The 23,952-nt window shown below is 40.4% G+C and overlaps 1 protein-coding gene across 2 annotated transcripts in view; it reads right to left on the bottom strand.

The window, feature by feature from the left end:
• ALPK1 (alpha kinase 1) overlaps positions 1–23,952 on the bottom strand; it is a 77,702-nt gene that overhangs the window by 52,192 nt on the left and 1,558 nt on the right. The window lies entirely within an intron of this gene.

The raw sequence follows: 23,952 nt of genomic DNA, 5'->3' as shown, positions 1-23,952 counted from the left end.
AAAGTCTTTAAGGGAAATGATCTATTCAGAATGAAGCATTAGAGATTATTCTTTTGAATTTTAGGGGAACATCCATGAAATTTAAAAACAATAGACATTTACATAAAACTTTGATCCTGATGATGAGTGCAAGGGACTGGACTAGATGACCTCTCGTGGTCCCTTCCAGTTCTATGATTCTATTTGAGAAAACCAGACATCACCACACTAATAAGCACCTAAGAAAGAAAACTTCTAACAGGTGAAGTTTCACATTGCACTTTGTTTTAGGTCTTAAAAAAAAAGTTGTCAGTAAAAAATTTAGATTTCATTGCTCTCCAGAATGTATCCTCATTAAACATTTCCCTTGAGAGTTAGCATTTTTAAGATAGGTGGGGGTTTAAAATAATCTCCCTCAATTCTCCATGTCTATGGAAGACTTGTCCTTCTTGCAGTTGCATGTAAATATTCCCTTTTCAGTTAATTCACCCATAGCTATATCCACAAAACAAGATACATAAGGGAAGAAGGGACTGACGCAGAAGTACTGAGAACCACAACTTTCACTGAATTAAATGGGAGATGCTTAACTTTAAGTATGTACTTAAGTATTTTTCTCAATAGCAGTTCTTTCCTGAATTTGGCCATATATGCACAATTTCACTGTGGTATAAAGACACTTCACAACTTGTACACATTTCTTTCACACAGCCATTTGCACTGTCCATAGGAGCCAAAAAAGGCTGCCTGCAAGAATATTTGCATGAGCAGCATTATTCTGGAGAACATAAAATTGTCTCCTCGATCTGTAAACCAAAAATGTAGAGCAATTGGCCACTTTATGTACGAGGGGATGTAAAGGAGAGGGGAATTCTGGGGCAGAAACTGATTCCTAAACTGTTCAAACTTTGTTTACTTATTAACCAGAAATGTTAAAACAAACAAGCAAGCAAACCCAACCTGAGTCATTTTTGAAATGCTCTGCTGCTCCTGTTGGACTATCCTCTGTGCCTCAGGTGTCTATTTTCAACAGACTGTGCAGTACACTGCTCTATATTCACTCCACATTCATAGGCCATTGGTTCTTGTTGCTTGATAAAACTGGCTGATAGGATGGTGGATGTGAAATGTGTACTGTAAGCTGTTCCTCATGAAACATAAGTGTGTAAATATTTCCATTACTTCCCTTAAGAACAGTCCAAAAGTCCCAACTTTTTACCTCCTCCACCCCCAACTGATACCTCTAGCATAACACAGGGTGCTAACAGCAGAAGGGATCTTTGGCTAAATGCAGAATTGTGATAGTGTCAGGACTTGGTGTACAAAAGCACCTGTTGTTTTGCTCTTGTAGTGATTTTAAAAGTGCTAATTCTGGCTCTCCCCCTCTCTCCCAAAACTACCACTTCACACACCATTATTGGATGCAAAAGAGGGAATAACTGAGAGACAGATCAATAAATTTAAAAGATCTTTAACAAAAAGACAATGAATTTGGTACAGCACATATTTTTAGATCAAAGATGCCTTTGAAGTGACAAACCCCTAATCCATAAACTACTGAAGCACTTCCTTTCTGTTCCAAACTACTTGTTGTCAAATAAAATGGAAGTTAAGGAAATTATCTTTATCTGAAAATGGCCAAAAGAAGCCATCACCTAATGACAGCTTTGTCACAAATGACAATTGGGGAAATTGTTAGGAAGGCGAGGCCTAACGACTTGAGAAATAAGCTTGCTGTTTGCACTAATCTGGTCATGCAGCCCCCCACACACAATTCCAGTCAGCTTGCTGTGTGAAACAGCTAAGTCTTTGTCACTGTTAACAGCGGCTGGAAAGACTTCTCTTTCATGAATATGTATCACCAGTCCTCCGTGTCTGCAGAGACAAACCCTTCAAAACTGCAATATAAAAAATAAAACACCCCCCACCCCAAACAACCAACCAACAAAAAACAAAATCCTAAGCTACTGAGCTGAGCGGAGTGAAATGCTAGTAACTAATGAAAGCTCACGCTTTGGTAATCAAGCCAGAGGAACCCTCTGCTCAAAGCCTTTCCTAGGACTTTTATTTCCCAGCAAATTGAGATGAAGCCTATAGAGCACTTCACATCTTCATGTGTAAATGTGCAAAACCTAAATGACCCCATAGGGGTATATTATGCATCTCTCTCTATATTTATACCAAATATTTGACCAAATGTGTTGCACATGTATGAAAAAAACTGGCTGTATATACAAAACCGTGGGCCTGATCAACTCAAACTCACGTGAACCCATGCTTACTCATGTGAGTAAAGTTGATTTCAAGGGGATTACTCATGTAAATACAGACTACCTGCACGTGTAAGAGTTCCAAGGCTTCACATCTCTTCGCCTGCTTCCCATCATGATAAAATATACAGCGTGAAATTTACAAATTAATAAAAAATAATATGCATTAAATCAGATTAAAATGTTAAACATATTTGAAAATAGTATATTAATATACTATTTTCTACTATAGGAATGGATTCCTTTTTTTAAAAAAATACAATTTGGCCAAGAATTTCAATAGCAACTAGTGATTTTTGGGTGCCCAACTTGAGACAACACAAAAGGGCCTGATTTTCAGAGGGCAGGCGCTCAGCACTTTCTAAGAATCAGATCTCTTTAAAGCATCTCCAGTTGGACAACCAGAATCACTAGTAATTTTTGAAACTCTTGGGCTTTATTTTTATGGGGTCTTTTTACCAACTATTCACAAAATGCTCTGCAGAGAGACGTATAATGGAAACATAGCGCCCAATTTTACTGTCAGTAACACCGGCTAAATCCAGAACAACTCAGATGATGTCAGTGGAGTTACATTGGTATAAAAGTGGAATATGAGAGAGAGGGACTCAAACCCACAGCACTTTGTAAAACTGGGCACTGAGATTCATGTATAGGCAGAAGGGAGGAAATGGCTTATAAGGCTGCAGTAGAGTAGATCTATATGACAGAATTATTTTGCATCTGCAGAACTGATCCTGAATTTCCTGCATACCATAATCTGCTAGTAAAACCAATGGGAGGTATAGAAACACAAAGAATTCAGGATCAAAGCTTATGTGTATATGATCAAAATAAACAGATTAAAAAGTGGGGGGTGGGGAGAGGAGGAGGGTTTCTATTGGCAATGCTGTACATTTATTAAAAGAGTCACTATTGTTCATAAAGTTACCTTAAGATATTGGCTACTGTTGTTTGAACTTTGGTGAGCTAATCAGGTAACAAAATGAACCTTATTTACTAAAAAGAGATGTTTTTGTAACATCACAAATTTTACTTTTTCTCCCAGTAATAATGAGAGGAAGAAATTGGACTTCCAGTGGAGATATCAAGACACTAAGCTCAATTTTGAGGGTCTACGATATTATGCAATGTTTGCTGTAGACATTTCCATTTCATTAGCATATTCTACTTTACATGAAATCCAGTGATGAATGCTTCCCCTGATCTAAGGCTAATCCTCTTTAAAGAGCTACAGGCTATATTACATGTGGCCACAGCCGCAGTTATGCCATGGCTGAATCACTTTGAAGCCTATTGAACAGTGTTCCCTTGTGAGACTTTGCACAAATCCATAAACCAGTGCTCTCTGTGTTGTGAAATCCTAATGTTTTCATCATGAAGAATTTTTTATAAAGGGGCAGAACCTCCCTCCCCCCAAATAAGGTCACACTGCACATGAGATGCTAGGCTGCCGTCACTACTTCTAACTGCCAATCTATAATTGTAGCATACAAGATTAAAGTAAAATGTTGACCTGGTCTTTCAACAGCAAGCAATTATTCAGAAGACATGGCTGCTGGAACAACAATTCACAATTTACAGAGATGAACTGAGAACCAGCCTTCTGGGTGAGATTGTCTTAGCACAGTTTTCTGTGGGCTACCTAAAATTTACCAAATTTTGATGGCCACCTTCTAAATTGCAATGGCCAGTATAATCTGAAAGTGATATGGGATACTATTGTAAACTGGAAATGTTTTTTGAACCATGCTTCTCTCCCTTTCTCTATTCCATCCCCCTACTTCCCTTTCTCCTTTTTACGTCCTTTTCATTCCTATGCATTTTCTTCATCCACATTCTTTTTCTTTCTTTTCCTATATCCCTTTCTGTGGACCTGATCCAGAGCCAATTGAAATTGGTAGAAGGACTCCCATTTACTGCAGTGGGTTTTAAATCAAGCCTTCTGTGTGTGAACGCACACACATATCTGTTTCTCTTATTTTCAGGGTGGCAGCTGAAAACAAGAGAAAAGAGTCCAGCAGGTGCCTCACTGATTCACCAGAGAGCTTTATGATCAGTGACTGCTGCTGAGTAAAACTGTCAATATTGCATCATCCCAGGAAGCTTCATCACTTAGCAGTCACCCCAGGTAAAACACTTCTGGTCAACACCAACCAGCCACTCTTCTGCTGGCTATTCCACACATGTCCATTAATTAAACTCTAGGGCAAGATACATCTCACACAGGTAGATGACTAATGCACATCACCTAGCCCCTTTAAAATTTGCATAGTGGACTAGAACATACATTGTTACACAATACAGTGCACAAGGTACCTTATGTGAGCATCGCAAGACACAATACAATCAAATTAGAAAGAAAACCATGCTATTTATGGGCCTGTTCTAAAGCCTCCTGAAGCCAGTGACATTTCTTCAGGCCTTTAAATACTCCAAAGACTTATCTTTACGCACAATTAATTTGCTTCAGAGTAGCCAAACAGGGGGTTTTTTTAAGTGACAAAAATAATATCTTACATTTACCCAGAACCTTTCATTAATAAGGACCCCAGTATGATATTCAAAGTAACCCACTTCTAGACAAACTATACACAATGATCACTTCATATGCCTTTGAAATGCAGCCACCTTGGGGTGGAATATGGCATCTGTACACAGCAGCACGACACCTTAGAACAGGAACTACAGAAGAATACGATATTCATTTGAAGGTACAGACAGAACACATTTCTTAAATTGCAATCTGACCAGGACACCAGGACTAATACTCTGGTTCTTGCAAAGAGTGCCATAGGGTCTTTAATGATCACAACTAGTCAGCAGGGTTACAAAGGTTAATACCCTGTCACATGATGGGTCATAGTCCACTGACTCCAGTGGTCCCTGTTATAGTCAGGTCTTCAATTTTTCATCTCATTTGAAAGATGAAACCGTCAGTAGCCCAGAGCCCCTTACTTTCTGTACTTATTCTGTACCCACTCAGGGAAAAGAATACCATCTACTCTACTGAATTACCAATATCACTTCCTACAGTTTAATGGGATTCTCTTGGGCATCTCCCAGCCAAGTACTGGCCAGGTCCTATTTTGCTTAGTTCACGATATCAGACAAGACTGTAGTCTGAGGTGGTATAAAGATTATTGAGGTCTACATGCAAAAATGTCCACAGTCTGTCATTCTGAAAGAAAAATGGTCCAAATCACATATGAATAGTGAAGGTCCCTGAAGTTGGTGATAACTCACATAAATATCTCTGAATGAAGATATTCCTTCCCCCATCGCTGCCTCAATTTCCCTTGCACAGAGTCCCCTTTTCCAAGGGGCTGATCTCCTACCTGCATTATCCACTATATGTGATAAGATGGCCCCTTCCTGAGTTACCCTCGAGGCAGGCCATGGCTGACAGACGCACATGCCTCAATTTCCCCTTTCTTCTGGAGTCCTCAGTAACTCCATGCAATAAATAGCCATTTCCGGGGTTAATTTATTACAAGAGGTCCCAGAACCATAATCCAGATTTCCCCAGCACAATCTGAATGGTACATTCACTCTTTCAAGTCCCAAAAGTCTATCCACACCAAGTACAGCTCCAGTGTCTCTCACTGTGCTCCAGCTCCCCTATATGCCTCCTCACTATGCCTCACCCCAGCCCCCCTAGATTCTCTGCTCCGTTTCCTTCCCAGCTCTTGCCTGGAGACATCAGTGGGCTCACTCCTCTATCATTCCCAGCCTTCAGCCCTTTCTGGCTTCAGTTTTCCGGCTCAGAGAGCCGGAAGCCATCTCCCTTTGCTGTTCTCAGTCTTCCACCCTTTCTGGCCACGGCTCTCTGGTCTGGGAAGTTTGTAGGTGATCCTCTGACTGCTTTCTTGCCTTCTGCTTTCACCAGCCTGATCTGGCACCACTGCTCAACCATGGCATTTTCACCGCTTCCTCCTTTAGGAGTGGCAGCCTCACCCTGAAGCTCTCAGCCCAGCTCTGCTCTTCCTCCGAGCTCTCTCTATTCAGGACTCTGGCCTCTCCTGCTTTGTGGACAATGAGTTCTGAATTCTTTCTCTGCGTTTTGAACTTTTTCTTGCCTTTGGGGTGTCTCTCCTTTATAACCTCGAGGAGCCTTGCCCTCCTCATTACACCAGACTAGGGCACACCTGGACAGGAACAGGAGAGCTGGGTCCAATTCCATGGGTCCAATCAGCAACCATGTTAGAAGCCCTTCTTAGAAGATAGTCATTTAATTTGCCTCATCCTGTATAAATGAAAATGTCTCTGATATTTTAGTCACTAGAATTCAAGCACAACCAAGGAGAAAACCTTAAATATATGATCAGTGTTCTCTTAAGTTTGAGGAAACCTCCATAAAATTATAACTTAAGTCAATACAGGTTTAAGTCACAGAATACACAATCTCCCTAAAATGGTGAGATCCTCACCTGGAATAAATCAGTGTAACTTCACTCATGTTTACTGGGTGGTTGTCTCCCTTAAATTGTGTAGGCCAGATCCTCAGTTGATGTAAATCAGCATAGATCCATTGGGGCCAGCCACCAGTAAAACCTGCTTTTTTGATCAACTAATTTGATGTTTTACAGAGAAAATGCAAGGGGCTCCCTTTCTGTATAGCAGCGAGTGAGGAGGCACAATTACAGCAAGGAATTAGGTGCACAATTACGAGTCACAATAGTGCTGCCCTAGAAGTAATATTAGTGATTTCTACCTTCCAACTCTACTAAATCCACTAGAAATTCCTCTTCAAAAACATGCCCCACCCCATAATCCAAGGCTTCTAGCAGTTTTGGTGCCTGATTGCAAAAAGGCAAAAAGGGAAGTTCTGAGTATTTCTCCCCTGGGAGAAAGAACCCTGCACTTATCCTTATTGAACCTCATCAGATTTCTTTTGGCCCAATTCTCCAATTTGTCTAGGTCCCTCTGTATCCTATCCCTGCCCTCCAGCGTATCTACCACTCCTCCCAGTTTAGTATCATCCGCAAATTTGCTGAGAGTGCAATCCACACCATCCTCCAGATCATTTATGAAGATATTGAACAAAACCGGCCCCAGGACCGACCCCTGGGGCACTCCACTTGACACTGGCTGCCAACTAGACATGGAGCCATTGATCACTACCCGTTGAGCCCGACAATCTAGCCAACTTTCTACCCACCTTATAGTGCATTCATCCAGCCTGTACTTCTTTAACTTGCTGACAAGAATACTGTGGGAGACCGTATTTAAAAAAATGATATTATTTTTAAAAAGGTGTCTCTTCCATCATTCACTTCCCTTTGCTATTCTCGAAACCCTGCACCACAGTGAACCTCTCCCATTCTGTGGGCTGCATGAGGGTTCCTCCAAAGTCAGTCAACGCCACTCTAATTAGCAAGAGCCACATGATAGTGCCTCGTTGCCCCCTTTTCCCAGTGACTGAGCATAACGTTCCTGCTGCACTTTCATATCTGTTTCTTTCTGGTTCTGCACTTCTATGCTATGATTAATTTACAGTCATATTACACAGCTACTTTATCAGGAATTGATTCTACAATGTTTCAACAAGAACCATGATCCACTGGAGAAAAGGAAGAATGGGAGGATGATGTGCCAGGAGAAGCTGCAGGAGGAATCTTTTCCTGATTTGTTAAACTTGCAGATTCTCAGACGTCACTTAGGCTTGAGAAACTTACTGTGCTAACTAACTTTTGTTCCCCTGGCACGATTGTAAAACACCCTGTATTCACATACAGTCTTCTCAATTGTTTATCCAACATACATACCATGCTATTTAGACTGATTTTTCAACATTTAATTCCAATTGAGCCTGGATCATTCTAGGCTAAATTGTTAGCGTGCCTGTCGGGATAGAAGGGCTAGCATAAATGGTGCCAGTGGTCTTTCCACCACACGGTATATGTATCAGGAACCAGGCTATTCCAGCAACTGCATCAGCTGGTGAACCCCTGATAGTTCTGACTCCATTTTTGCTAAGGGCAATCGGTGGCTTCAGTCCCTTTGAGAACACTGAGTGAAGGCAGCCATTTTGAATGAGGGGAGTTTCTCTGAAGAACGTTGTTCCTCAGATAAGTCTTCACTTATGAAGCACATTGGAAGAGGAGTATTAATTCTAAACATTTATTTTAGAAAAATAAATAAAAAATAAAAACCCTACCCATTGTACTAAATTTACTCAAGAATCACCTGTCAATTTTTGTGCAGACAGACAATGCCTGAACTGAGATCATTTGGGACACAAAAAACAAAAATAAAAAAAACAATTAAGTACATTTCTTAAAAGACCCATTTAAAATTAACATTAACCCATACATTAACCAACCAATTTACTTGTAAATTCTTAGAAAATTCATTCTGTGCCCAAAGAGCTAATGCTGTAATTTTGAAGAGGATACAATATATTCTTCCAGTGTTGCCAATTCTTTTTATCTGAGCACTAGATGCATGATAATTGGGGTTTATTTTAGAGCTCCAGCTCCTTGAGTTCGCTGAGTATGTGAGAATTTCAGCTTTCATTTTAAAAGAAAAAAAAATTATTAATCCTCACGATTTTTGAGAAAAGCCTGAAAATGTAAACCACAAAGGCCCCAGTCAAAAGGCAAATAAAAAAAAAATCCTTTAAATTGATTATTTCTTAAAAATCTCATGAATTTTGAGCCAGGCTCCTAATTTTGTGGGGCCTAACTCACGATTCTGAACACTTGGGGCTGGTAATACCGCTCTTCATATTTAACCTGAACCTATGCTTCAAGTGCAAAACTCAGCTCAGCATTTATTATGGAGCTGCAACTAGTGTATCCATAATGAAGAATCATATCACTGCTCTGGAATTTTATCAGTTGGTTTAAAACTCTACCGAAAACTCTACCATTCTCTATTGAATTCCACAGGAAGGTTCTGCTGTTACAACACTTATCTTGTGCAGCAAATGCTCAGCATGTAAAATGGCACTCACTGGAGGCTGCTCTGCTTTTGTTGACCTTGTGCATTTGTAGATCTCAGCTGAGCACCAAAAATGAACTTTGTGATTCTACAGCTTCTGACAAGGTGGAAAGAGGTAGAGTATTCTAGACAAATGTGTGATGTATAACGTATTTAACATTTCTTATTTTAAAGAATACCCTCACCACTGGGACTTATTGGCAGTATCAACAGAGAGGCTAAAGACTGACTAAGGAACTGAACTACTGCTACCTCCAGGTCACAGAGATGCTATGGCCCTTTTTCTGTGGCAGAACCCCACTACAGATCCCTTCTTGATGCTGACTGCCGTAGCACCCACTCTGTCAAAGTAGGAAGCTGAATGCCTGAGCAGCTCCCACAATGTAGCCAAATCAGGGGAGAGATCAAAGGATTGGGGAAGAGTTCCTTACTAGGTACAAGTTTATGGTAGCAGGGTCAGCTCATACCCTATACAACCTAACAAATATCTGCTCCTTCTAGCTCACAGCCTCCCTACAAATGTCTTGCTGTCCCAGACCTGTGTGATTGAACTTGTCACATAAGGCACCCTAACACTTTGTTCTTTTTAGGGAGGGAGGACAGAGGAGAATCAGGAAGAAAGAGCAGAAAGTGAGAAGGAAGAGAGGTGAGATGAGCTAGAGGAGGAGAAAAGGAAGAGAACAGGGATGGGTGAAGGATGGGGGGAAGGTGACACAGCTAGGAGAACCGGTGAGACAGTGAGAGGAAGCAGAGAATGGCAGGTGAGGGAGACAGGGCAAGTAAGAGGAGAAAGGGCGAAAAGACAAGAAGGAAATGAGAGAAAAAAGAAGTCAGGGAGGGAAGGACAGATGAGAAACAAGACAGGCCTGGAGCAGGAATGGAGGCACAACACAGGAAAAAGAGAAGATGGGGGAGCGAAAGAGAGAGAGAGATGGGGAAAGCCCATCTTGCCAGAAACAGCTCTCCTTGTCAGTCATGCACGCAAGCTCACGAAGACTGATTCAGGCACCAAGCAGTGCAGGAGAGGGAAGAATCCTATCCCCCAGGTAAAGGCAGGAGGACTGAAGAGGGAAGTAAAACAAGGAGAGAGTCACATTTTGTTCTTGCATTGAAATGCCTCCCAAATACTTCAGGTTTTAGAGCGGTTCTGGATACTCGCTCCAGAACTGGGATTCAAAACTTTCAGCAAATTCATCTCCTTCCTATGCATCTCTCCTATTCCTTCCTCCCCACTTCCCTCTCCTCTTCCATTTAGAATCAGCTGTGTGTCTTGTCTGATATTTGGATCATAAGCTCTTAGGGGGCAGGGATCAAGTCTTATTAGCACACTTTGGCTGCTGCAAAATAAATAAATAAGGGATATACAGTACTAGTGTCTGGCTGTAAATTATTATTAGGGCTTTGCTGCCTTCCCCAGTGAGCTCTAAGCAACCTCCAGTTCACAATCATCACCCCTAGACACTCCAGTCCACTATCATCACCCCCAGACACTCCAGTCCACTATCATCACCCCCAGATATTTCCAAAGGGAGGTTTACAGCTCTTGTAATTCAAAAATTCTAATTCATACATTCAAAAAATTATAGCTACCCCACTATCAAGTTTGAGGTACAGCAGCAGGGCAATGCTAGGGGAAGATGGCATAATATTTGCTCTTGATGCTGCTTCTGTCTTTGGATACACAGAGGAGTTTGGAAGAGATTGTTGAGGACAGAAAAAAGAGTTAGGCAACTAACTCCCCTGTATGCCTTTGGAAACCTCACCCTCAGTCTCCAAGGTTGCCCAGCACATTAGACCCTGATCCTGCAAACACACACGAGTAGTCTCATTGAACTCAATGGGACTACTCGTGTGCATAAAGTTACTCATGTCTGCAAATGTTTTCAGGATCAAGTGTTCACAAGATCTTAACGAGCACTAAAAGTCTTTTAAAAAAGAACAAAACAAAGGCTTGATTTACACTACAACTCTGGTAACATAACCCAACATTGCCACCTACTGGCTAATATCTTAACCTGCCTGAACAGGGATATGTGAACATACCCGAGCGATTAAAGTGGAAATACATCTGGAATCAGTAAAGTTGCATACAATTTGTTTTCAGATGACTTCCCATACCAGAAGCAATACAGACTAGAATTAGATCAAGTAGTAGAAAGCGAGATAATTTTGGGCAGGTATCTTCTTTTCTAAGAAGATATGAAAATTGTAATTCAATTTATAGTACTTTATATTCACAGATGTAAGCTGTCTATGATTCCTTGGTATCATCTAGCCACCAGTATACAGATATTCACAAGTCTGGCTATTGTGCTCCCAAAGCTCCCAGTTACTCTGTATCTCATCATTGTTATCACCCCATCTTCAATGGATTCTTGTGGAATTCATGGCAATGAGAGTTACTGAAGAAATTCAGCTACAAGGTTCCCAAACAGACAATAATAATGCCCTATTAAAGAAAAGGATGCAATGCAATAGTACTCAAAGATACTGTTAGTAGGGGAGAACAATGTGAACTATAGGTCTAGTCTATCTCTAATAATTATAGAAGTGTATGTATGTATGGGACCTTTAAAAGTCATCAAGTCCAGCCTTCTGTGCTGAGGCAGTTATGATTCTGTATTCCACTCTTTATGGTCATTTAATTAATGGCACAGAAAAATCATCTAATTTGGGGATATTACTCAAGCAATTTTAAGGCTAATCAAACAAAGGATGTTGTCAAGGAGTTTAAGACCAAAGGGTGATGTAAGTTCAAATTTTTATATAATATCATGATGACTGTGGTATTATACAGATAGTAAATAGCTATTTGAAATGCAATCCATCACACTATATATTTGTTTTCTATGTAATATTAAAGTAATAATATCCTTTAATAAAGGGAATTCTATTTTTAAGACATTAAAATAAGCTCACTCGGTGGGTTGGGGTGGCTATCCAGCGGTTGATCCTGTAAACACAAGCACATGCATAACTTTAATCAGGTGAGTACTCCTAACAGAAGCTAATGGGTCTTCTCATATAAGTAAAGTTAGTACGTATGTGTGTTTGTAGGACAGGCTCGACAGATGCAAGGGGAGAAAAATTTAAGGTGTTCTCAGTCTCCGACTCCCAGATGCTCTGTCTGAAGGGGAATAATGTAGGACATGCGTCTTTGAGGGTTGGAGGAAGTGAAAGGGAGTGCAGGAATACTTGGCTTCTGAAATATGTTTGTGGAGCCAACCCCTGGGGGAAAAAAGCTCACATACTGATCACATTTTTCATAGGTTTTCTGCAAAAGTCTAGGTAGTCTTTATTTTATATATTTAAGGCACATAATGTTAAGCCCTTTAATGTTCATTTCTGTCCTCTTGTGGTGAGAGCGCAGCTTTGCAGAATAATGGTATCTCTTTACATTTACCCTTTTTACGCTGCACTTAAATCTGGTGTGGGCATTATACAAGGTGGATTCTGAGTAAAAGGAGTCACTACAGTCAATTATTCTAAATTAGTATTCAAATGGTCAGACCACCTACAAATTAATGGCTATTTTAATAGTGGTCAGAAAGCTAACACACACATTCAAAGTGGTCAACTAAATAGTTCCTGCAAAATGAGTGCTTATATGCACAGTTACTCATTTGTGCAAGGAAACACCCACTCTGTCCACATAGAAGCTGTGCTTGTAAATTCTGCATTTGCAGTTTAGATAGCCAGGTTTCAAAGTTAGTCCCTTGGGAATCAAACAAAGGAAGAAGACATAGAGTGAAATCCTGGCTCCATTGAAGTCAATGGGAGTTTTGCTGCTGGCTTCAAGGGGCCAGGATTTCACCTCAAAAATTAATTTATTTTAATAACTGAGGAATATAAGAATTGCCCTTTCGGCCCAGACTAGTGGTCCATCTAGGCTAGTATCTTGTTTCTGATAGTGGCCAGAACCAGCTGCTCCAAAGGAAGAGTCAAGAATGCAAAGTAAGAAATTATGGAATAACCTACCCAAAGTGGTTGATTCTTCCTAAACCCTGTCAGTTAGTGGCTGGCAGTATGTTAAATTTACATAATCAGGTTTAAGTGTTATCTAATTCAATTTCTTTATTCATCAAACAGGCTTTGAAACAAACCCTACATCTAAACGCTCTTCTAAAATAATTTAATGTGATCTATGATTTCTTTCTCCACCAAAGACAAAGCAAATTTATTGCATTTACAGGTTATTCTGCATGAAAGTAAATTGATTTCAAGAGTACTTAAAAACTTACCTATCTTCTGTGAGGTTCAAAAGTTTATGCTGGAGAACTTCCCAGGCAAAAAAAGATAGCTTATGGTAATTATTTAATGTTTCTGTCTAGAAAGAAAAACCTATAAAAATTCTTGCTTGCACAGTGTGCATTTCTTAACAGACCATCTAAAAGTCAAACCTTATTTGCCTTATTCATGGGAATAGTTCCCCTGAATCAAATAGGTACCACATATCATAGAATCATAGAATATCAGGGTTGGAAGGGACCCCTGAAGGTCATCTAGTCCAACCCCCTGCTCGAAGCAGGACCAATTCCCAGTTAAATCATCCCAGCCAGGGCTTTGTCAAGCCTGACCTTAAAAACCTCTAAGGAAGGAGATTCTACCACCTCCCTAGGTAACGCATTCCAGTGTTTCACCACCCTCTTAGTGAAAAAGTTTTTCCTAATATCCAATCTAAACCTCCCCCACTGCAACTTGAGACCATTACTCCTCATTCTGTCATTTGCTACCATTGAGAACAGTCTAGAGCCATCCTCTTTGGAACCCCCTTTCAGGTAGTTGAAAGCATATATGAGCAAGGTGAGGAAGTTTAGGCCTTTAACAGTAGTAAATAATATTTGGCAGTAAAATACTACGGGTGGGATACCCAAGGGACTTAGGGGATGCAACACAACGCCTAACTTTTAAGCACCTAGAAAAAAATCAGACAAACCACACTGTGATCCACAAAGTCAAGTTAGAAACCTGGGCTCCATAGACAATGACTGGGGAGAAATAGGTGCCTACAAATGCCAGCCACAAAAGCCAGTATGCTAGGCAGCTTGCTGTCTAAGCTAGCCAGTGGGAGACGCTGACCAGAAGAGTGTGTGCTAAGCCCCACCCATCTCTCAGAGGTAGGCACTGTGACATTGCACTCCATATTTTTATAAAAATATGTTTATAAGTGTGGATATGATGTAACTAGAATATGCTTTATGCAAAAGGTCTCTTGTAAGGTATAATTACAAATCTTATAATCTACTGAGTGTGGTCATCCTATTTGCATGAATGTATTATTCTTGTATCTAAGACTAGGTTCTGTTGTAATGATGCAAAGTGTGGGCCATTAATGGTGGTTTGGAATCTTGATAGCTCCCATTAACCAGGACAATTGGTTGTAAATGGCTCTGTTTACTTGTAAGACTTCCTGTATATGTGTGTGCCAGAGAGCGGGTAATAAAGTCTCACAGGACATGTGATTATGTCACCTGAACTGGAATCCATCTTTAACCTGGTGCTTTTCCATTTAGAAGGAGGGGTAGGAACCCAGACAGAGACAAAGGATTCCTGCCTTGTGCCAAAGCTATTAAAGGCGGTAGAACAGAACAAAAGGAATCCCCTGCTTTTCACCTAAGATGCCTGCTGAAACTAACAAGGTCTGTACAAGGAGAAAGGATTGGACCCAGACTAGGAAGGAGTCTAGTCTGTGAAAGAAGCTTATTGGAACATCTCTAAGGGTAAGATTTACCTGTATTCAGTTTCTTAATGTATTAGACTTAGACTTGTGTGTTTTGTTTTATTTGGCTTGGTAACTTACTTTTTCTCTCTGTTATTACTTGAAACCACTTAAATCCTACTTTTTATACTTAATAAAATCACTTTTGTTTATTAATTAACCCAGAGTAAGTGATTAATAGCTGGGGGAGCAAACAGCTGTGCATCTCTCTGTATCAGTGTTATAGAGGGTGAAAAATTTATGAGTTTACCCTGTATAAACTTTATGCAGAGTAAAACGGATTTATTTAGGGTTTGAGTCCCATTGGGAGCTGAGTGTCTGGGTGCGGAAAACAGGAGCACTTCTTAAGCAGTTTTCAGTTAAGTCTGCAGCTTTGGGGGCATGGTTCAGACGCTGGGTCTGTGTTGCAGCAGGCTAGCATGTCTGGCTCAACAAAGCAGGGTTCTGGAGGCCCAAACTGGCAGAGAAAACAGGCTCAGAGGTAGTCTCAGCACATCAGGTGACAGTCCTAAGGGGGGGGGTCTCTGTGACCGAACCTGTCAGGAGACAGAAAAGTGCCTATTATCAGCTTAGTGATCCACAAATGGGAACCTTCCAGCTGGAGTGAGGAGGCTTAGGCACCTATGCTGCTTTCTGAGGAGATGAGTTAGTGTCAGGATCCTGGCTGCAAGGTGTGGGTCAAGGCTAGAAGTTGCAGTCTGTGCTGGTGTCATGCCAAAGGGCTGGGCTGTAGTCAGTAATCCTCGGTTTACTCCATTGTGGGATTTTTTGAACCTTCCTGTGAAGCTACAGGAGCTGGCCATTGTCAGGATACTGTAACAGACCATTAATCTGATCTGGTATGGCAATACTTCTATACCGAAAAGCAATTTAAATGAATAGAGGGGCTACACAAGGACAGCTAAAGCCAACAAGTAAAATAGTATTGTCTAATATTTGATTTCCTTGAGTTCCAGGTGGTGTTTTACAAAAAGAAAGTTACTGTGTGCCTGGTAAACAGTGAGATACAGAAGGAGATAGCAGACAATTGTGAGTGTAATTACTCTCTTCCTACTACTTGTCTTTCATTGTTTGCTTTTAAGATGGCTGCTAAACTATTTCATGGGAATATTTAAACTGCCTCAACTGCAGGTACATCATTTAAAAAAAACAACAGCTATTTGTTTAGAAATCTCCTCCATGCCATATATAGCAGTAAATATTTCCCCCCAAAAGCTGGAATTTTCCATGGGAAACTCCCCCAATCTAATTTACAATGAAGGACCAACGAGACAGTCCCAGCCCCACTCCCTTATGCCAAAAATCCTTCTTTGTGCAAAATTAAGGTTGAGAATATAAATACTGAAAAGTCAGGAGAGTCTCACTTCTGTGTGTAACACCAATATTAACCTGCCCCATCCGACTTCCACTGAGTCGGAGTCTCATTTATCAGTGTGAGTGAGGAATAAGCCCTGTTATTAATGCTCAGTTAAGACAATAGTTTCCTACATCTCAAAGCCAACCCATCTTATTAAATCTCTCAAAAAGATATCATCAATTAGGAGTGCACATGGTACTGGAGAAACAAGGAAGAAAACTCAGAACTTGCTCAAGCGGTTGAACCAGCTAAATCCAAACCCTTATTTTCTTAGGCACACTAATTACACTTCAGGGGTCGGGCTTCACCTCTAGTTCAGTTTGCTCTCCGTTCACCACACAAACGTGGTCGCTGGTGCAGCCAGTATTCGCTTGCAGGAGTATAATGACATTTTGAAAGTGTATGAACTTTGCACCCACTAGCTGAATTAAGTTAAATCTGAAGGAGAACCAGAGATTATTTAGTCTTCAGTGGTGTCAGGTCTGAGGTGGTTGCATGCTTACCTACCTGCCAGCAGAAATATAGGCAGCCAGGGAACTTTACCTATGAAAACATGGGCATCTTGGGAGGTTTGGCACCTACAGAATTACACAGCAGCTGCTTCGGGGTTTTGAGACTACGGTGCCTAAGTGCCAGTTGGGTGCCCAAGTCCCCATTGTGAGTCCAACCCTTATTTTCTATGTGGAGAAGCCACTAGACATGTCTCGTTGCAATTATTATTGTAAGCGAGTGTTGCAAAATACTGATGTTCAAGAAGGGAAGTTCCTCTTTTGAAATAATGAGGAGACAAGACATTACTTACCCTAGTAATTTGTTTAGCAAAACCATATCAGTATTAGTGCCCTCACTTTAAAATGATATCATGGACACAGAAAGGGTTCAAAGAAAAGGCAATCAGACCGAATAAGGGATTTGAAAATAAGATCATGAGGAAAAGTTAAGGGAGTTTATCTTGCTTAGCCTCAAGAGATAAAGTACGGGTGTGGACATCACCGGGAAGATGTAGGGATGCCATGTTCAGGGGCTCCATCTTTAGTAGCCAATAGGAAAGAGAGCTGGTGCACATGGTGTAGCAATACGCACTAGAAAGATGTGAATTTTAATATACACTAATGTGTTTTGCACACCCTGGCCCATACAGATCCTGTTAGCGTGCACTAAAAGTCCCCTAGTGCATGCAGCAGGTTCTACATGAGCCAGTTAACATGCACTACGTTGGTGTGCCTTAGAATTCACATCCTTGTAGTGCACACTGCTGCACATTTAGACAAGCCCATAGGAATCTGATAAATGTGAGCCTCTCTTCCTGCCTGATTTGAGTGGTGGAAGTGAGAAGCAGCTCTCTCTCCTGGTTATCCTCTCCCATGCTAGCCCCTCTTGCTGCTGCAAGAAGGCGATAGGTCTTCGAGTCCTTCCCTAAACTCTGCATGTATCTTGATTATAATTATCTCTCTCTACACTGGATTTATCTTCCATTAAGGAAAACACATTTTCAGATCTAAAGAAGTTGATAGTGACTGTATAACATCTGTGGTACCAAAATTGTGGCTATGACTATACTAGGCTATGACTGCACCGAACAGCTGTGCCACTGTAAGTTCTTTACATGCTGTAATCCAGTGAAGCTCTCCCATTGACTTAATTAATCCACCCCCAACGAGCAGTGGTAGAGAGCTTCTTCCGCTGACATAGCACTGTCCCCACTGGCACCTAGGTCAGTGTAATTTATGTTACTTGGGAGGGTGGGGTGGCCCCGAGCGACAGTTATACTGACATAAGTGGTAGGATAAACACAGCCTGTGTTTTTTTTCCAATGTAGCTGGAGGATCTGTGGCAAAGATAAGCATGTTTTGTTGATCTGAATAAACAAGGCTGAGCAGTCACCTAATATCAGCCCGTTGCTCAAAAGCAATGCCCAAATAACAAATGAACATTCTGTATATATAACCGGTGCCCAATACGAATACATACCCGTGCAGATATTTATTCAGATTTCATATAACTAAATGCAAATGTATTATTTCTAAGAATAAAAATTAACAGTACAGTAGAGGTGACAATTGTTGATAATGGGTGGGGGCAAAATTTTGAACCCATTCCCTGCAAAAAAAAATTGTATAAACCCTGGCAGAAATCTGCAGGGCACGTGACCCCCCTTCCCATGCATCACCTATAGAATACAGTTTACTTTGTCCGTGATATTAGCAATACTGTCCTCAAAGCAAATGATCAGGCATGTCCCAGAACGTCTCTTTAATGAGGGCCTTTTTCTGCAAATAACTTCAGAATTTGCCATTGACTTCAATGGGTGCAGGACTGAGTTCCTAGAGCACCCTAAGCTGCTAAATTCCTTGACAGAATAGTTCTGGTCACTGCTTAATTTGCATCAGGCTGAGTCCTGGCACCTCTATGCTTAGCAGTTCATAGCCCTGCCACCTCTGGGCTTGCCGCATCAGTTATGAATGTAAAAAAAATTGCTTGAATCCCAGTGCTCCTTTCATTAGCACTCATTCAGTAATGTGTTCTCTGTGGACCCAAAATTACTGGCAAGGATCACAGAAAATCTATGTCAGGTCCCACTATGTTAATATGACAGTTCAAGGATAATTAACAGAAGATATCATAAATTTATATCTTTCATTCTATAACGCCCAGTCTGAATCAAATAAACTTTGTCTTTGGTCCATTACTCAAAATTACTTTTCTGATCTAATGTGCTGCTGTTTTCATCCATATCCAACATAAAACAAATCTTGAGTGTGTGGTTCCCTTCAGAGTTCCTACTATTAAGATATTTTGTATCAGTAGCACCTTAAGGCCCCAACTAAGATCAGGGCCCCAAACACATATTAGAAAAAGTCCCTGTCCCAACACCTTAGTTTACATAGACAAGGCAGATAGAAGGCGTGTGGGGAAACAGAAGCACAGAAAATGAAGTGACTTGTCCAAGGTCACACACCCGGTCAGTGGCTATGCTGGTCACAGAAGTCAGATCATCTGACTCCCTGTCCAGTACCCTAACCACTAGGCTACACTGTCTAGCTTTCCAAAATTTTGCCATTCAACATTTATTTGCAGTCCCACTTTTCAGCTAAGGAAAGTCTGAAGCTACAGAGATCCAGCAGCAAAGTTAATATGAGAAAAATGCACCCTAATAATCCAAGCAACTGTATTATTGCAGTAAATGCTAATGACGCTATCCTAAAAGCATGGCTTTTTTAAGAGAGAGAGAGACCCATTCCTTGGACAATATCAGCTGGGCCTGAATCTCCTCTCACTTACATCAGTGTAAATTGGGAGTAACTTCACTGGAGGCAGTGGAGTTCCACCAGTGTAAAATTGGTGTGGAGAGGAGAATCAGACCCAGTTGCTGTTGTCCAAGGAATGGGTTTCTCTCTCTCTCACACACACACACTCTCACTTTCTCTCTCTTTAAAAAGCCATAACCTGGTCATTAAAGATTCTTTAACCTCATATTAACTATACTTTCCAAGAAAAATCCTCCTACACCCAAGTGCTTATCAAATAATAAGCAGATGAATGGTGGGAAGATAAAGCAGGTTACCCGACTGATGATAGCATGTAATCTGATTCAGGAAGACAATCATTCCTTATCATCATCAAACATCACAGAGTTCTTGTAAATTAGTTCTGTTTCAAGGAAATGAGAGGCAGGCAAGAGACATGAAAAACAGCACAGACAATAAAAGCACATAAAAGTTGCACAACTGTGGGTTTTCCAATCACAGCAGCTCCCGCCATCAGTCTGTAACAAGATACTTTTTGACAGAAAAACACACCAATACAAGACTGTTGCACTAAAAAGACATTCTGGGATATGTATGACAGAGATGATTTTCCTTCACTTTGTTTCCAGTATATCCTTTTCAGGATTATCACATTAAAAGCAATAGCACTAAGATCTAAAATTCTCTCTGAAGTAAGGCTTTTTAAAAAATATATAAACAAAAAACTGTACACACCAAATAGTTACATCACAAGAATCATTTTAAATGAGCACAAGCAACATATCCAGCCAAATGTACCTAAAGCAGTTAAGCACTTTCGTATACAAAAGGAAGTAATATACTGTATTGTTTAATCATCCGTGGTATGGAATTTGTGTATTTATAGTAATCTAAGCATGTGTTTTATAACATTGTAGTATTTATTCACAAGGAGTCAAATCCTGCAAAGTTTACTCAGGCATAACACACATTGATTTCAACGGGAATGTTGCAAAAGTATAGATTACAAGATTTGGCACACAGATATCATACTGTCACATACATAGTATGGGAGATGCAGTATTGTCTAACAGTTAAGGCTGGAATTTAAAAGACCTGGAATTTATTTCCTACTCTGCCACTTACTCCGATGAATTGAGCTGTAGCTCACGAAAGCTTATGCTCAAATAAATGTTAGTCTCTAAGGTGCCACAAGTCCTCCTTTTCTTTTTGTGAATACAAACGAACACAACTGCTACTCTGAAACCTGTCACTCACTGTGCGATCCTGTGAAAGTAACTTACTTCTCTGTACATCAGTTACTGTATCTGTAATTAACACCTGCTCATTTTTGTAAGGAACTTGGAAACCATTGGATGAAAGATGCTATAACTGAACTTTTATTATACAGTAAGTTTGCATCAGGACTCAAAATAAAATATTATTTTTGACTGAACTTGGATTGCCAGCCAAGAAAGGATTTTTCTTCTCTAACAGTCAGTAAAATTTGATCAGACTCAGCATTTGTTCCTTAAAACATAAGAAAAGTTACTTTATTCTGGTTGGCAAATACCTTAATTAAGCTGTAAATGTAAAACCAAACAAACCCAACCAAAACAAACCTAAATGTTTCCCTAACAAGCAGAGTCTTTATAATATAAACACCCTGATGGGTGGGGGAAATGTTTCTGTGTAGAGGAATTACAATACAAATATGTTTTCCTTGATGTAATCACTTTATGATGGAGCATTTGTCTCTGTGGCCAAGACATTGCAGAGGTGACACTGGAGTGTCACCAAAGAACAGTTCAGTTCTGAATACTTTTGATTGTAGGGATTCAATACTGGGCATGTGGGCCAGTGACTAGGATACACTGTTAGGAGCTCAGCTGAAGGTGACTTGAGCACAAGACGACTGGGCTTAGTCTTTAGCTCACAGGTTGAATTCTAAAGGACAGCAATACATCCTCGATCTTGTCTGGAGCCCCAATGAAGTGAAAACACATTGGAGGAAACCTCATGTGAAGATCTGAGCATGGTGTGATTGCTGAAAGTTACACATAATTAAGGACACAAATATCTATTTGTAAGCTAAGAACTGAAGAGAGTTTCCCTTTTCTGTGTTTAGATCATATTAGGGTAACATTTACAAATTTTATTTATCACATTAATTCCTATGATTCTAATATGTACTGGCATAAATACATCTACTTTATGTTTTACACATTATCAGCTGGGAGCATTGCTTTCATAGTCTAATTTTGTCTATCTTTGAGACAAGCTATTAAAGAAAGAGGTACAACTGAAAAATTCAGTGACTTAAGCAGACAACCAAATTGGCCATCAGTTATGGTAAAACAACAAATTAAATGTAGAAATCCTCTCAACTCCATGAGTTATGGACAAAGCCAGTCCTTGAGGGAGAAGTTGGAGACAATCCTACAACTACATATAAAGAAAACTGGGTAAGACTCTATACATATCTCACGTTCCAAGCTCAACTCTGTGGTTACCAGGGTTTCAGCGGAACTGCTTGTTAGCATTGTTATGAATTAAGAGACATTAAGCACCTATAAATGAAAATGTTTTAGAAAAATTGCCATTTGAAATTAATGTTTGCACATTCACTTCCAGTCCCAAGTGGGTTGTTGTTTCCCCCGCCCACTGTAAAGTTTAGTACAATTTTTCTTTGTCTGTTTTTGAATTATCCCAGGATTTTAAAATGTGATTTCCACATTTTTAAAGACATTGTTCAGTAATTCCTTTGTGATTGGAGATCTCGAAATTAGTTTTGTTTTAAACTTGAAACAGATGTAGTCCAAAGTAGCTTGTGTGCTTTACTAAGTGTGATACTGATTGAAAACTAGGTACTACGAAATGAATGTGGGAAGACTGAAAACTGTACAGAGGGCCTAATTCGGCATTCATCATGTGCTCTACACTCAGACATATGCATGCGTGTATTTACAGATGCTCTCTTTCTTTCAACTCTAACAGGATCTTAAAGACAAAACACTGTTTAATGCAACAGTAGACTGAGATTCTGAACCTACAGATGTCAAGGAATTCAGATATTTATTACAATGATAACTGTTATTCAGTCATGCTGAACATGTGGTATTTACTATAAGATCAAAGCTATCACCATAGTGAGTAATACAAAATACTTCACTTATAAAAGAGGGCATGCAATGATTGTTTGGAAATATAATGTTCATTTTTACTGACTTTTATGGGTGTGATGGGTTCCTCCTGGGGTGCCACTGAGCCCTCTGACCCACCAGCCTGGGCTCCCTCTCACACTGTGCTGCTGTGACAAGCTGCAGACCCGCTCCTAATTTTACACTTCCACCGCATTTACACAGGCAGGGATACACCCAGCTGCAGTTACCTGCAGGCTCTGACCAGCTACTGCATGAACCAACAGTAGAGAGGCTACGGACAAAATAACCAGTTTCCCAGTCTAGTTCCCAGAGCTGTATCGTCCTGCCCTGGTCTAAACCCCAACCAGCATAAATTTATTATCCAGTTTGCTTCCCACCCCCCACTGTGAGGAGGAAATGCAACAGCCCCTCTGAGCTAGGATTCCCAAGCACTTAAAATCTATATTTTTGTAGTTAATACATTTATTTTATGTTTTAATCTAAACCAGTAAGTTTGAAGTTAAGTGATTCTAAGTGGTAGCAAACAGATCAAAGCAGATTACTTAGTAAGTAAACAAAAATGCAAACTAAGCTGATTATACTAGATAAACTGCTAATTCATATCCAATCTCTCACCCGGAGAGATGGTACAAGCAGGCTTGCAGATTCTTAAGGGACAAGCTGTACTTGGTTTACAGCTTGGAATCCTCAGGTCTTTCACACACAGGCTAGAAATCCCTTTAGCCTGGGTCCAGCACTTCCCCCAGTTCAGTTTTTGTTCCTTAGGTGTTTCCAAGAATCTTCTTATGTGGGGAGTGAAGAACAGATGATGTCACTCTCTGCCTTAGATACCTTTATTATACGGAGGGAACTGTCTGAAACTCAGCTTGTGGAAAAACACCGACATCCCAGGATGGATCATGTGGCCTGGTTACATGCCCTTGCATACCTTGCTGAGTCATAGCAGCCATTACTTACAGATTGTATGGAGCGTTCACAGGAAGGCTCACCAAATGATGGATAAGCTTCTCCTGAGGCCTTCTGTTTTCCCTAATGGCTCATTACCCTGAATAGGCCCTTCAGCGCCCACTATCTAGACTGAAAGCATCTTGCCTAGTAGGCATCACCAGGTATAACTACATTTGAAATACAGACACATAGCCAATATTCATAACTTCAGATACAAAAATGATACGTGCATACAAACTGGATAATCCTATTCAGCAAATCATAACTTTTCCAATGACATCTTACATTACCTGTCTTGCATAAAATGCATCATTATACTATGAAGAATATGGAGTGCAGTGTC

This window comes from Lepidochelys kempii, chromosome 4 (genome assembly GCF_965140265.1).
Source record: "Lepidochelys kempii isolate rLepKem1 chromosome 4, rLepKem1.hap2, whole genome shotgun sequence".
In the NCBI taxonomy this organism is placed as follows: domain Eukaryota; kingdom Metazoa; phylum Chordata; order Testudines; family Cheloniidae; genus Lepidochelys; species Lepidochelys kempii.
The sequence above is the reverse complement of the archived record's forward strand: the minus strand, read 5'-3'. Positions and strand labels throughout refer to the sequence as shown.